This window comes from Myodes glareolus, unplaced genomic scaffold, assembly GCF_982192425.1.
Source record: "Myodes glareolus unplaced genomic scaffold, mMyoGla1.1 HAP1_SCAFFOLD_191, whole genome shotgun sequence".
Classification (NCBI taxonomy): Eukaryota; Metazoa; Chordata; class Mammalia; order Rodentia; family Cricetidae; genus Myodes; species Myodes glareolus.
The window spans coordinates 30,361-45,000 of record NW_028263341.1 but is presented as its reverse complement, the minus strand read 5'-3'; the positions used below and the strand labels follow the sequence as shown (position 1 = coordinate 45,000).

The window sequence follows — 14,640 nt, the reverse complement described above, 5'->3', positions numbered from 1 at the left end:
AGAAACGGGAAACGCCGCCGCCGCTCAGTACCGGGCACCTCTGAAGATCGGCCTGGAACGCTCCAGGAGCACCGCGAGGATCGCGAGCGAGGCGCGCGCACACAAAGCCCGTTCGGGAAGGGCGTGTGACGCGGCACACATCGGCCAACCCTCTCCCGGCTCGGAGGGAGGAGGGCCGCACGGGCCACACACGGTGGGCGGAGCGAAACGCGCGAGGGGGGGCAGACGCCGGAGCCCCTGACGCGCCTCACGGGAGCCCCCACGAACCACAGCGGGGAGTGCGGGGGGGGCTTTCACAGGGCTCGTGCCGGAGAGACCGCACCCCTGCCTTCCACACACCACCAGTCAAAGGTGGGGAGGACAGACGCGGGGCCCGCTGGCAGAACGAGAAGAGCGGCCGCCATTCGCCATGAATGTCCGTCCCTCGCCTGGCGCGGCTTAGGCCTCCGACCCGAATGAACACAGGGCGAGAGCACCACATCGATCGACAAGCGGAACCGGGGAGAAGCGAGCGAGAGGGCACCACAGACCCGACCGACTGCCACCAAAAAAAAAAAAAAAAAAAACCCTTCACACACCACCTCCGAAACCAGAAAAAAAAAGCGGAGTGGAGTGGGCCAGCCACGGGGGAAGAAAAGGTGTGCACTCGGGGGGCACATAAGCAAGCAGCAGAAAGCCGGGCTGGGTCACCCTTTCCCCCAAAGGCCTCATGGAGACTCGGGAGCTCCACAACCTGGGGATGGGAAAAAAGTGCACTCGGGAGGCACACGGGAACAGGGGACTGGGGACACCCACCCAGTCCGTGGAGACTCGGGAGCTCCACCGCCTGCTGATCCCCGAAAGGAAAGAAAAAAAAAAAAAGAAAACCCTTCACACACCACCTCCGAAACAAAAAAGAAAACCCTTCACACACCACCTCCGAAAGGAAAAAGAAAACCCTTCACACGCCACCTAAGAAACAAAAAAGAAAACCCTTCACACACCACCTCCGAAACCAAAAAAAAAAAAAAGCGGAGTGGAAGTGGGCCAGCCACGGGGGAAGAAAAGGTGTGCACTCGGGAGGCACATAAGCAAGCAGCAGAAAGCCGGGCTGGGTCACCCTTCCCCCCAAAGGCCTCATGGAGACTCGGGAGCTCCCCAACCTGGGGATGGGGGGGAAAAAAAACCCTTCACACCTCCACCTTCAAAACCAAACACAATGGTGGTGGTCGTGGGGAAGAAGCGGTATGTGCACTCGGGAGGCACATAAAAGCAGGCAGCAGAAGGCCGGGCTGGTTCACCCTTCCCCCCAAGGCCTCATGGAGACTCGGGAGCTCCATAACCTGGGGGTGGAGAAAACAGTGCACTCGGGAGGCACACAGGGGACCCACCCAGTCCGTGGAGACTCGGGAGCTCCATCTGATCCCCAAAAGAAACTTGGAAAAAAAAAAAAAAAAACACCGGGACGGTAAGGGAAGAGCACCGGGAGGCAAGTCCCACCATCCAAACTGCACGGGTGACAACCACGAAGCGGGAACGCCTGACACGCCACGTAGGTTGGGTTAAACGGGAAAAACGACCCAGCGAGGCTCGGAAGAGACCGCAACCTACAGAGTCCTTTCATGTCACCCACTTCAAGGACAGCGTGTCAGCACCTATCTGCAGGTACAATAAGGACAGATAGCAACCACTAGAAGAATGACACCAGGTACAGGGAGCAATTCACAGACCACAGGGGACTCCTGAAAGTGAGGCTGGGTGACATGTCCCAAAAATGTCCCCATAAACAAGAGAACCGACCCTCAAAGGAACAACTGGTCGACCTCATGACCATGAAAGGACCGAGAGAGCGAGGTGGACATGCCACAAAGCCGGGCGCCCAGCCTCCTCCCGGCCGAGGACCCTGCGACCAGCCGCTAGGGATGGAGCAGGGCAAGAAAAAAAAAATACCTGACGGTACAGGAAACCGGGGACCAGTGAACAGAGAACAGAGAAGCCGTGACCGCAGCCTCCTCTCGGCCTCGAGACGACGAGGCCCGCCTCTGAGGACCGAGAGTTCTGGCAAGGAGAAAAACAAAAGAAAAAAAAGAAAAAAATGCTCCGAGGCCACCCAACGAGTACGGACCAGGGAGGCGAGAAAGCCGTCGAGACCACAGTCTCCTCTCGCCCTCAGGATGGCGAGGCCCACCGCTGAGGACCGAGGAAAAAATAAATAAATAAATAAATAAATAAATAAATAAATAAATAAATAAATAAATAAAGCTCCGAGACCCCCAACGAGTCCGGACCAGGGAGGAGAGAAAGCCGGGACCACAGCCTCCTCTCGGCCTCAGGATGGCGAGGCCCGCCGCCGAGGACCGAGGGTTCTGACAAGGAGGAAAATAATCAAAAGCTCCGACACCCCCAACGAGTCCGGGCACGGGCGGCGGGGAAGAGCCGTGATCAACCAGCGCCCCCTCTCGGCCTCGGGTCGCCGGGGACCCAGGGCTCTCTCTCTCTTAGAGAGAAAAGGCGAGGGAAAGACAGCTTTGAAAGCCGGGGTACTTCACCCATCCTGGGCCTGGCCGGACCCGACACCTAGCGGTGGGACGACGCGAACGACTCAAGCCTTCTGGTCGACCCGCTCAAGTCTCCCGGCACCCTCCCCAGCCGTGGCTTTCGTTCGGTTCCATCCCAGACGCACCCATAGGCGACTCTTCCGGCACAACCTCCTACACAGAGACCGTCCCCAAGCACGACACCGACCGCGGGACACGCCCGCCCGCCAGCCGGGACTCTCGTCACTCTTTCCGCCTCACAAAAGCCACTTCTCCCTCCTTGTCGGCGACCGAGGACCAGGAGCGTTGCACAAAACGGCCACCACCGCTAGGTGGCGCCCGACGACCCACCCGACCGACAGAGATCGCTCGCTCGCTCGCTCGCTCGCTCTCGCTCGCTCGGCCGCGGCGCGCGAGCCTTCTCTGTCCTCCCACGCTCACGCCCGGAGGTGACACGCACCCACGACAGGGCAGGGGACTCCCCGTCGTCGGTTCCCCCACACCCCATCCCCGAACATGGGTGAACGCGGGCTGGCCGGGACGGACGTTCGGGAGGAGCCACGGACGCTCAGGCTACGAAAACGAAAGGAGAAACCGAGACCACAGGCAGCTAGCTAGGCAAACAGGCCAATCGCTCTCCCTCGTGGAGAGGGAGGGAGGGAGGGAGGGAGGCTCACGGGAAACAAAGAGTGCGTCTCCACGATCAGTGACAGTATTAAGTGGGCCAGTCGAGGGGCTGCGACACTTAGAGCACGGTGAGAGGGAGAGACCGAGGGACTGAGGGAGACCGAGGACCGAGGGAGGGAGGGAGGTGGCCATGGCAGGCAGTCTCCTGCCATCCGAGTCTCCTTTCAAAGACATAGACTTCACCTTGGCCACTGCTTACTTGCTTGCTTGCTTGCTTGCTTCCTTGCTTGCTTGCTTGCTTGCCTGCTTGCTTGCCTGCTTGCTTGCTTGCAGTTCTTTTTCTCCACACCACTCCCCACACCCCCGGCACCTACTTCTCAGACTAAATACCGAGTCAGAGAAAATGAAAACAGTCGTGGAATACGGATCTGTTGTGAACATTTTCACTTAGGACAGAAAAAACTTCACAACCACTTGAAAGGATCAGAGTTCTGAATACATAGAAGCACAGTCATTACACCTAAACTAATAGACACACACACACACACACACACACACACACACACATTCCATAGAATTTACTGGCTAGCAGATAAAATGAATTCCAGTTTAAAAACGATATAAAATCGAATAAACTTGAAAGACACGGAACCGGAAAGAAGAGAAACCGCGAACTTACTCTTCAAAGCATTAACACAGGAAACTACTTGCAGATACTCTTAAAATTTCACGGACAGGCAGGCAACAATAGTAATACACAAAGAAATGATCAAATTAGGTCACCCGGCATGCACCTCACTTGCCTTATAAATTATATAATGAGCTATTACAGCAATCAGTATATGCAGGTATCTTACTTGCATCATTGTCCTGGAAGACATCTTTGGTGATTGGCACAATCTCCCTGAGACACCGCATACTCCTTCCAGGAGCCTTCAGCTGATAGTGGAGTGCTGGGTAGAATCAGGTGCTGGTGAATGTACGTGTCAAATGTTAAGTACTTTGATGACGTCTGTTGATAACATTGAAAGGCAAAGCATGGCTCACTCTGATTGCTTAGTCACAGAGGTGGGTGGGGTTTTCAGGAGTTTACTAACATTCCCTTAAAATTATTTCCTGGGATGGGTGTGGTAGCTACTCCGCACTGAGGATGCTGACTACGGGTGGATCTTTGATTTGCAATTCAGCCTGATGTACTTAATGAGTCCTAGAATGCTGGAGATAAAGCATTCTGGATCCCTTATGTTTTGGGGCACTGGTGGTGCATGTTTTTCATCCTAACCCTTGGGAAGCAGAAGCAGCTGGATCTCTGTGAATTTGAGGCCAGCATGCTTTACAGAGCAAGTTTCAATACAGCTGTTCCACAGAGAAACACTGTCTCAAGGGATAAAAAGGCTTCTGGGCTGGGCTTGGTGATACAGGGTTTTAATACCAACACTGGGGAGACAGGCAGCTTTGTATGAATTGAAGATAAAATTATTATACATAATAAGTTCTAGAACAGCCAGGAACACATACATAAACAGAATCTTTAAAAACAAATAAACAAAAACAACAACAACAACAAAAAATACAAGCAAAGCCGGTGGTGGTGGCTCACGCCTTTTATCCCTGCACTTGGGAGACTCAGACAGGTGGATCTCTGTGAGTTAAAGCTCAGCCTGCTTTTCTGGGCTCTGTCAAAACCGGGGAAGCATGTGCTTCAACCACTGATAAAAAGCAAGGCAAAACATTTATACACATAAAATAATAAAATGATGGTGGAGGGAGAAAACACAGATGAGGCACATATTAAACCTTCAACCAAGTTGCTAGAAGCATTTTTTGCAGAAAACCCAGTAAATTTCTCTTTCCTCGGGCCACAAAATTGTCAGAATCATGCAGCCAATCAGAATGATCAACAATAGTCTAATTTGCATAGAAAGAGTTGCATGATGGGAAATGGTAGGCAAAGTTGCTCACCATAACCGTAAGAGAACTCTATCTGCATGGGTATTCAGAGACCAGCAAACCAATAAACAGTTAACTTCTCTAGTTGCTTTGTGTTTTGTACCTTGTGCCTTTGGGGCTTGTTCTGCAACTACCCCTGTGTAGGCCAGGTCAGTCCCAAAATAACAGAAATTTGCAACCTGCCTTTTGAGTGTTAAGACTAATAGTGTGAGCTGCTACCACCTAGTAGCATTTCTTTTTCGTATTACCACCTAGTGATATTTTTTCTTTTTAATTTCAAATAAGAGCAGACTGTACTTATGCACTTATGTTGAATTGAAATATTAGGGACAAAGTGTACTTGTGCACTTATTCTGAGTTTAAATATTAGGGTTTAAAATCTACTTTTAAGGATGTCTAATTTATACTCTGTAACTTAGTTATATGTCTAAACAAAGTAAATGTAGACTTTTTACCCTGCTTATTTTCTTCTTAAGGAACTTTATAATTTTATCTACATTGGCGTTTAGCTTGCATGTATATCTATATGACGGTGTTAGATGCTGGATTCCCCTTGGACTGGACTTGACGATGTTGGATGCTGGATTCCCCTGGACTGGACTTAGAGATGATTGTGAGATGCCATGTGAGTACTGGGAGTTAAACAGGGGTCCTATTGAAAAGCAGGAGATTCTCTTAATTGTGGAGCCATCTCTCCAGCCCTAACTGGGGGTTTGATTTTGGCTTTGTTTTGGTTTTGGTTCTGTTTTTGATTAGTAATAGTATGATATCATCTACTTTGGCTTCCAAAAAATCTTACTTTTTTTTGAAAAAAAAAATGGGCTATGGTGTTTTCCCAGGGGTGTCCAATTCCCTGGAAATAGAATTATAAACAATTGTGAACTGCCTTTTGAAGGGGTGCCAGGAATTGAAATCAGGTCCTTTGGAAGAGCAGTCAAATGCCCTTGAGCCCTACCTGAGCCATCCTGCAGCCCTGGTTACATTTTTTTTTTGAGACAGGATTTGTCTGTGCAACAGTCCTGGCTGTTCAGAAACTCACTTTGTAGACCAAACTGCCTGGAACTCACAGAGAACCACCTACTTGTACTGAGTATTGGGATTTAAGGCATGTGCCTGGCCTGGCTATATTTTTATCTTAAAGTTCCAGTCACTTTTGTTCTTATCATCCTGGTTGCTCGGATTTCTGAGTTTGTCATAACCATTCTTTTAGCAATGATAAAGTTTGATCTTTCACTCTGCAGGCAGAAGAGACAGACACTATAATATATGCAATGACATGTTCATCTTGGGTGTCAATTATTGAAAAATGAATTTTGGAACAGATTTACTTCATTGGTATTTAGACTAGAGCAATTTCTGTGGACCAGGATGTCCTACTCCCTGACGCCTGCTTGCCTCTATCCTCCTTGATTTCTCCAACTACTAGTGGGCACCACCACACCAGGCAGGTTCTCTTTGGTGTCCTACAATCACAAACAATCATGATCCTATTTGCTCATTATAAAATTTGCCATTTGATTGTGGGATTCACGATAATGACTACATTTCTAACACAACTTTTAGTTGGCTATTTGGAGAACAGTGTCACACTGGACTAGACAGAAGACACTGACCTGAGTTGTTTAATGCCACTCAGTGACCTGGGTTCTCTAGATTTTTCAATGATCTGAAAGACCTTTGGATTTTTGCCAGGTAGAGGGAGAACAAATGTTACTTTCTTTTAGGATTAAGGTTGGGTTTCTTTTTTTGAGAGGAAACTTGCTTTCTTGTGGGCCAAGGTAAATGTGGGAGAAGACACTGCTCAGGTGCACCAAATTCTTACTACCACAGGTGGTATCTTACATCATACTTGGTATGAACATCCTCATTTTCACAGGACAAGCACATAACAACCTTTGGCCAGAAGAGGGAGCCACAATGCAATATTTTGATCATATACTTACCCTCCATCAACCAACAGTCTATGAACTTATTGGAAAATGAATTAATACTGGTCTAAAAGAAAGCAAAAAAGAAACATATTGATAAAGTGAATCCTAATGATATTCTGATACACTCATATATGGATTTCTTGGTCAGCCATCGTCAGAGAGGCTTCATCCTGCAGCAGATGGGAACAAAGACAGACCCACAGGCAGGAATTGCAGAGAGTGAGAGCACCTGGAACACTAAGCCCTAAAAAGAGGACATCTCCATAAAATTCAAGAACTTAGAGATCAGGGAACCCCATGAAAGAGGAGTTGGAAAATAGTTTATGATACTGAGGGAATGGTGGACACCAAGCAAACTAAGTCCTATAAATAAGCATGAGCAAAGCTCATAGGATTTCAGAGTATGTCAATGAGTGTGGCCTGACCCTTGACCCTGGTGCCTTCTCTGGGGATCTCTGCCTACTAGCCTACTACTGGTTTGCTTTGTCAATTTAGATATGGTAATTGTTGCTTTATCTAACATTTTAATTTCTTGTATTTTTTTAAATTAATAAATGATTTAATACATGAAAATGCTTTTTAGACACTACTATAAAGGTTAAAACCAAATTGTCGCTTGTACCTGCTAGGAGAGAGATAATCACTTTTTTCCAGTACAGTGACCATTAATATCCAGGACAAGCCTCGTGTTATCTCAGAACAGCAACAGAAACCCTGATTAAGAAATTAGATTGGCCTTGTTGGAGGAAGCATGATCAAGACTCAGCCTCATATCTGTCCACTTCCTGCTGCCTTCTAATCAAAATGTAGCCGGCACCACGTGTGTCTGTATGCAACATGCTCCTGCCATGATAATGGACTAAACATTTGAAAATGTTCCAATAAATAAAGGTTTTCCTTTAAAAAAGTTGGCATGGTCATGGTGTCTCTTCAGAGCAATAGAAACCCTAACTAAGACAGCAGATATTTCTTCCAAACCACTGCACTACTTACAAAGTAAAAATTAGTTTTTTCTGCAGAGTATCACTGGGTATAACAACCACTGTTAAGGAGACACCCCATGCCCAGCAGTAGATGGCCAACACAAAAGAACTCAATGGCATTTTGCAGGCTGCTTGTCTCATAATGATTTGTCTGGGCATTTTTTTTCTTTTTCTCTCAAATGTTGCATATGTATTATGGTCTCTGATAATGTACATTTTTTTCTTTTTTTTTCTTCCCTTTTGTAATTTTATTAAATTATAAAAGTTTCCATTTACGCCCCTCTTCCCAACACCCTCCCACTCCCCCCCTCCCTCTCCTCCTCCCTCTTTGTCCCTAAGGGCCGTCAGGGTTTCCTGCCCTGTGAGAAGTTCAAGTTCCTCCCCCCTCCCTCCAGGTCCAGGAAGGTGAGTATCCAAACAGACTGGATCCCCAAAATCCAGTATATGCAGAGGAAACTAGTCCCAGTGTCATTGTCAATGGCTTCTCAGAAAGACTCCAGTCCAGCCACATTCAGAGAATCCGGCCACATTCAGAGAATCTGGTTGGATCACGTGCTCGTTCAGTCGCAGTCCAACTGGCCTTGGTAAACTCTCATTAGATCCGACCCCTTGTATCAGTGGGTGATAGCATCCCTCGCAGTCCTTCGTCATTTTCTTCGTCCTTCTGCTCCTCATTTGGATCTTGGGGGGCTCAGTCCGGTGCTCTGATAATGTACATTTTATGGGACTTATAAAAGTGTGCTATTTTATCTATGGTTATTTCACGTTTCTCGTGCTTTTCCTTTGTTGTTTTTTGTTTGTTTGTTTGTTTTTGTCTTCTCTTTCATCTAACTCGATTGTGTTTTTCTATTTTGTAACATACGGTTTCTCTGTGAAACAGCCCTGGAACTTACTCTGTAGATCAGGCTGGCCTTGAGCATCCTTTGGGTGGGACTAGGCAGGACTGAGCATCTTTTGGGTATATACCCAAAAGTGGTATTGCTGGGTCTTGAGGTAGATTGTTTTACTAATTTTTAAAAAGTATTTATTTATTATGTATACACTGTTCTGCCTGTATCCTGTATATGTCCCTGCAGGCTAGAAGAGGGCACCAGATCTCATTAATGGTGCTTGTGAGGCACCATGTAGGTGCTGGAAATTTAATTCAGGACCTTTGGAAGAGCAGTCAGTGCTCTTAACCACTGAGCTATCTCTCCAGCCCATTTCTTAATTTTCTAAGAAATTGCCATAATGATTGGTGGTAGTGGTGGTGGTGAAAACCTTGAATCCCAGCCCTGGGGAGCAGAGGCACACAGATCTCTGTGCTTTCAGGGCCAGCCTGGTCTACAAGAGCTACTTCCAGGACAGGCTCCAAAGCTACAGACAAACCCTGTCTCCAAAAACAAAAAACAAAAAAGTGCCATACTGATATTCAAAGCGGCTGTACCATTTCCACACCCACCAGCAATGGAGAACTTTTCTCTTTATCCCACATCCCCTCTGGTATGAGGTATCATCTGTGTTTTTAATTTTGGCCATTCTTAGAGTGGTTTGATTTGCATTTCTCTGATGGATAACAATGTTGAACATTTCCTTAAGTGTCTTTCAGCCATTTTAGATTCATCTGTTGAGAGTTCTCTGTTGAGGTCTACACCCCATTATTTTTTATTGGATTATTTGTTCTTTTGATAACCAATTTCTTGAGTTCTTTATATATATCCAATTAATCTCTCCATGAGTCAAATATATACATATTTATATCTTTAAACAAAGTATGATTTATAAATTAAAGAACAAGCAAAGTACACACTTTTTCAATTATTTACTTTTGATGTTTCTACTTACATAAAAAATACATTTTTAATAATAATTTTTTATCATCTCAGACATTAACAATGGACAATATTAACTTGTAAATTTCTTAAATATAGACTATCCAGTCTTTCACTAGCAAATACTGACCCTTATACTTTTCCTGCATTTCTCAGCACAGAATTACCTACAATGTCCCTTAGAGCATTAAGAAATGTTAGCTGATGGTAACTGATGTTATTAACACATGGGCACATGCACATTACATGTATACACACAATGGGGGAAGAAGAACAAACACTATCAATACTCAAAAAATGGACAACAGGGCTGGAGAGATGGCTCAGTGGTTAAGAGCACTGACTCCTCTTCCAAAGGTCCTGAATTCAATTCCCAGCAACCACATGGTGGCTCACAACCATCTATAATGAGATTTGGTGCTCTCTTCTCACAAGCAGGTACACATGCAGGAAGAACACTGCATACATAATAAATAAATAAATATAAAAAAAGAAGTGGACAACATATGAAGTTTTTTTCAGAATTATTTTATTCAACATTATCTCAAGAAAATAGCTTTTCAGAAAACATGCATTTTTAAATTTTCATCTTAAATTATACACTGTTCCTGGACAATAAAGTCCACAACAGATCAGGGAATGCACCCCTTCTTTCAGTGACAAAACAACATCTCACCTCTTCAAGAAAAATAAACAATCTAAAAAAAAGAAACAATAAGTACTCATCTCTTTATTATTTTCCTAAGTGCACAAAGAACGGAAAACCATGTGCTTGTTTTCTGGGGTACAATTTAAATGCCCTATGGGAGTAGTCTTGAACATCTCTGGGGAGGGAGTCATCATTTGGTGGGCTTTCTCAGAGGTGGAGTCTGAACTAAGTAAACTCCCAGGGGAGGGGGCTTGGGATGAAACTTACACCCAAACATCCCAGACTCTTTCTGTATATGGATGCCAGGTGCTTGGAATGGAATTTCCATCAAACATACCAGGCTCTTTGGGTATATGGATGCCAGGGACTGAGGTGAAGCTTTCACCCAAACATCCCAGACTCCTGCCAGTTCATATATGGCTGCTTCCTGGAAGCATGGGCAATGTGTTGGAGGCAAGCTGGGAGTTGGTGGGCTTGCCCTCAATGGGAGGTGTGGCTGGAGAGGTATGCAGTTAACTGCCATCCTGGAGACCTCAGGCATTTGTTCCTTGAGAAGGCTGGTTGCTTGGAGAAAAAGTAGCTTGTTATCATCTGTTTTGTTGTACAAAGATGAGTGTGCCAGGAAGAAGAGCAGATAGATGCTCCATTGTGGCATATTGGAAAACGGGAGGGTGGTAAGAACTAACTGCTGGACAGACCGAGTATCCTGAATATGTGCCAACTTGAGACTGGAGAAATGGTAGTAGCATGGTGTCCCAAAAGCTTGGCAGCTGAAGTATTGACCCCTCACTGTGTGAGGTGCTGTTCAATGAGGTCACTGAGACCTTGGAACTAAATATTCGAGGAGTATCTGTCACTGGGGAAGAGAGGTGCTGTGGCAAGCCTCCAACATGCCACCACTTTTGCAAGCGCCAAAACGAGTTTTCAAAAGTTCTACATGTGGTGTCTTATTGACCTGGTGACCTGAGCCCAGTCCCATCATGCTATTTCCTCTGTTTGCCTCTTAAGTCAGTCTTCATCTTCCCATACAAACTGTCATCATTTTCTTTAAATTTTTTTAATTTATGTATTTTTTTAATTATGAGTGCATGCCAGGAAAGAGCATCAAATCTCATTATAGATGGCTGTGAATCACCATGTGATTGCTGAAGATTGAACTCAGGAACTCTGTAAGATCAGTCAGTGCTCTTTTCTGCTGAGCCAGCTAATCTCTCCAGCACCACAGTAAACATTTTCCTGCTTCTCACTTTCTCTATTAAGCAAGACCTGCAATTAAATACATTAATAATAATATTCATTGTATTATTTGGATGAGAACAGGCCCCCATTGGCTCAGATATTTCGATGACTGGTCTCCAGCTGGTGAACCTGTTTGGGAAGAATGAGAAGGCATGTTCTTGTTAAGAGAAAGTGTGTCACTAGGGGATAGATTTTGAGATTTTAAACTCCCATACCATTTCCAGTTAGCTTACACTCTGTGCTTTAACATCATGCCTGTCTTCATGATGTCATTCTCCTTTCTACAATAGTCATACACTCTAACCCTCTGGAACCATGAGCCCTAAATTATAAAAGTTTCTTATATGTTGCCTTGCTCGTGATGTTTTGTTATGGCAATAGAAAAGTAAATAAAACATTCAAATTTTATAACAGAAAATGTTTATTTTAATAACTGAGACTTTCGTTACACTAATAAATCAATATCCTTATTTACTTCATAAAATTGCTTTGTCACTACTATTTTTCCCATTTAGATCTCATGCTTTTCTTTTCACCTCAATATCTTTGAAATATCATGTTTACTTGACAAGTAATACATTTTATTGACTGTAAGTTTCTTTCAAAGTAACTCTGGTAGAGAATATTTAAAAGTCATATTGTAATTATTTGGCCATGGTGCAAATTGAAAATCATCTTTTAGAGTCCGGTGGTAGTGACACATACCTTTAATCCCAACACTCAGGAGGCAGAGGCAGGCAGATCTCTGAGTTTGAGACAAGCCTGGTCTACAAGAGCTACTTCCAGGACAGGCTCCAAAGCTACATAGAAACCCTGTCTCAAAAACCAAGGGAAAAAAAAGAAGGATAAAAGAAAAAAGCAAAGATGAAAAGTGTCTAAATGGTCTGGATTGTTTATCATATAGGAAAAACCCTTACTTGAACCTGGACAGTGAAGTTAGCTAAAGATTATGACTATGTATATTCTAGGAAAATAAACTTGGCTAAGGAAAATGATCGTTTATGTTCTTGTGGTATACGTAAAATTAATGTGAACTAACTTGGTTACAACTTAGTCCCTTATGAAAGGTTCCTACATTTTTCAGTTAATAATTATGTTGAAGCATTCATTCAAAATAAATACTATAAAATATATAAATTATGTTTCTTGAAGTATAAATAGCATCAGAATCATGAAAACAATCATTTATTTATTGTTATTCTTATTTTAAAAGAATGGAATAGTAATTTCATTATTAGAAATATTGTATCTAAAAATGGATAGCATTTCCAACAATGATTTTAATTGTTTCTATTACTTTAAGACTTTAGTTTTATGTACATGGGTGCTGTGCCTGCATGCATATCTGTGCAGCAGCACATGAATTTTTGGTGCACATGGAAGTAGAAGAAAGAATCAGATCCCCAGGACCTGAATCTACATATGGAGAGCCCATATAACTTAGAACAATAAGATAATTAAAAATGACAACCGAGGAAAGAAATATGACAACCAGTCACACGTAATCACCCATGTGGGACACATGCATGTCATATTGGGCCACATGATAAATACAACCACATATTATTAAACTATAAAAATGTTTAAACAGAATTTAAAACTATACTTTATCATTAATAAAAATAAATGTGCAAAGCAGATAAAGATACCTATACTAAAACTACAACTATTACTGAGAAATCCAAATGTACAATCTGTAAGTAGTCATATGTTTTGTTCTAAGGTCAAAAGATTATTTAAATATTACTCTCAACATTCAAATGCCCTAAAGTCCTTTAAGACAATTTTAACAATATGTCTTCTTTAAATTTATTTATTTATCTAAGGATTCTGTTTATATATGTAGGGATACATGTATGTCACGGGGCATGTGTGGAGGTCTGAAGATAATTTGTGGGAGTTGGTCCTCTCCTTCCACATCTAAGTTTTAGGAATTCAACTCAGGACATCAAGCTTGGTGGTAAGTGCCTTCACCTGCTGCTTTATTTAGTTTCTTTTCTATTGCTGTGATAAGGCACTGGCACCAATGAAACTCACAAAAGAAACCATTTAAATCTGGGCTCATGATTCCATGACCATCATGGTGGTGAGCATGGCAGCAGGCAGCCATGTGGAGGAGCAGCAATTGAAAGCTTGTATCAATTTGGTTCACAAGCAGGAGCCAGAGAGAAGTGTCTGAGAATGATATGGGCTTATGAAACCTTAAAGCCTATTCCCAGTGACACACCTTCCTCAAGGTCATACCTTCCCAAACAGTTGCACAAGGACAGACTAAACAGTGAAATGTATGAACCTAAATGCACCATTCTCAGACCACTGCACTTGCAGGCCCGAAGACTACAGATTGAAAATATGTTTATCCAGTTCCCATGAAGGCCTGGGAATATAGTTTATTGGGAGAGCACTTATCTAACATTTACAAGGCCTAGGTTTAGTACCAAGCACTGCAAAACAAAGTCAGAGAAAGGCTAAGCCAGTCAAACTTCTACTCTCCTGCTTTAGCTGAGCTTTTAAAAGCCCTGGGTTGTCACCCACCTCCACACATATACTCTCTGACTCACCTAGAGTCTCAGCAGTCATATCTATTCCAGGAACAGCTTGACAAGAATAAACCAGTCATTGGGAAGAAACCTGTCCACAAAACCCTCTGAAATTTGCCTGGCAAAAGAGGAGAGCTTTGGTCTCTGCTCTTCTGTCCCCTCTCCCAAACCAAATCTGCAAAGGCACACTACTCACCAAGGAACATGGCCTCTGTTGTTGGCTAAATCCACAGCAGGGTCTCTGCCACTGCCTCAACCAGTTGTCAAGAAGAGTTCCTTACCTCTCATAGGAAGGTTTTCTCAATTCTGCCTTTTCCAGGGCTGGATTAATCTGTATCATCAGCCTTGTCTAGCTGAGCTGGGATACCTGGAGTGCTTCAAGAAGGAGAAGAGC

The 14,640-nt window shown here is 44.2% G+C and overlaps 1 long non-coding RNA gene across 1 annotated transcript; it reads left to right on the top strand.

Annotated features, from left to right (window-relative positions):
* The first annotated feature begins 3,197 nt into the window (after positions 1 to 3,197).
* LOC148117025 (uncharacterized) lies at positions 3,198 to 7,931 on the top strand. Its single transcript, XR_015737227.1, has 3 exons — positions 3,198 to 3,271; positions 5,570 to 5,718; positions 7,679 to 7,931. It is a non-coding gene; the product is annotated as an uncharacterized LOC148117025 (long non-coding RNA).
* The last annotated feature ends 6,709 nt before the right edge of the window (positions 7,932 to 14,640 follow it).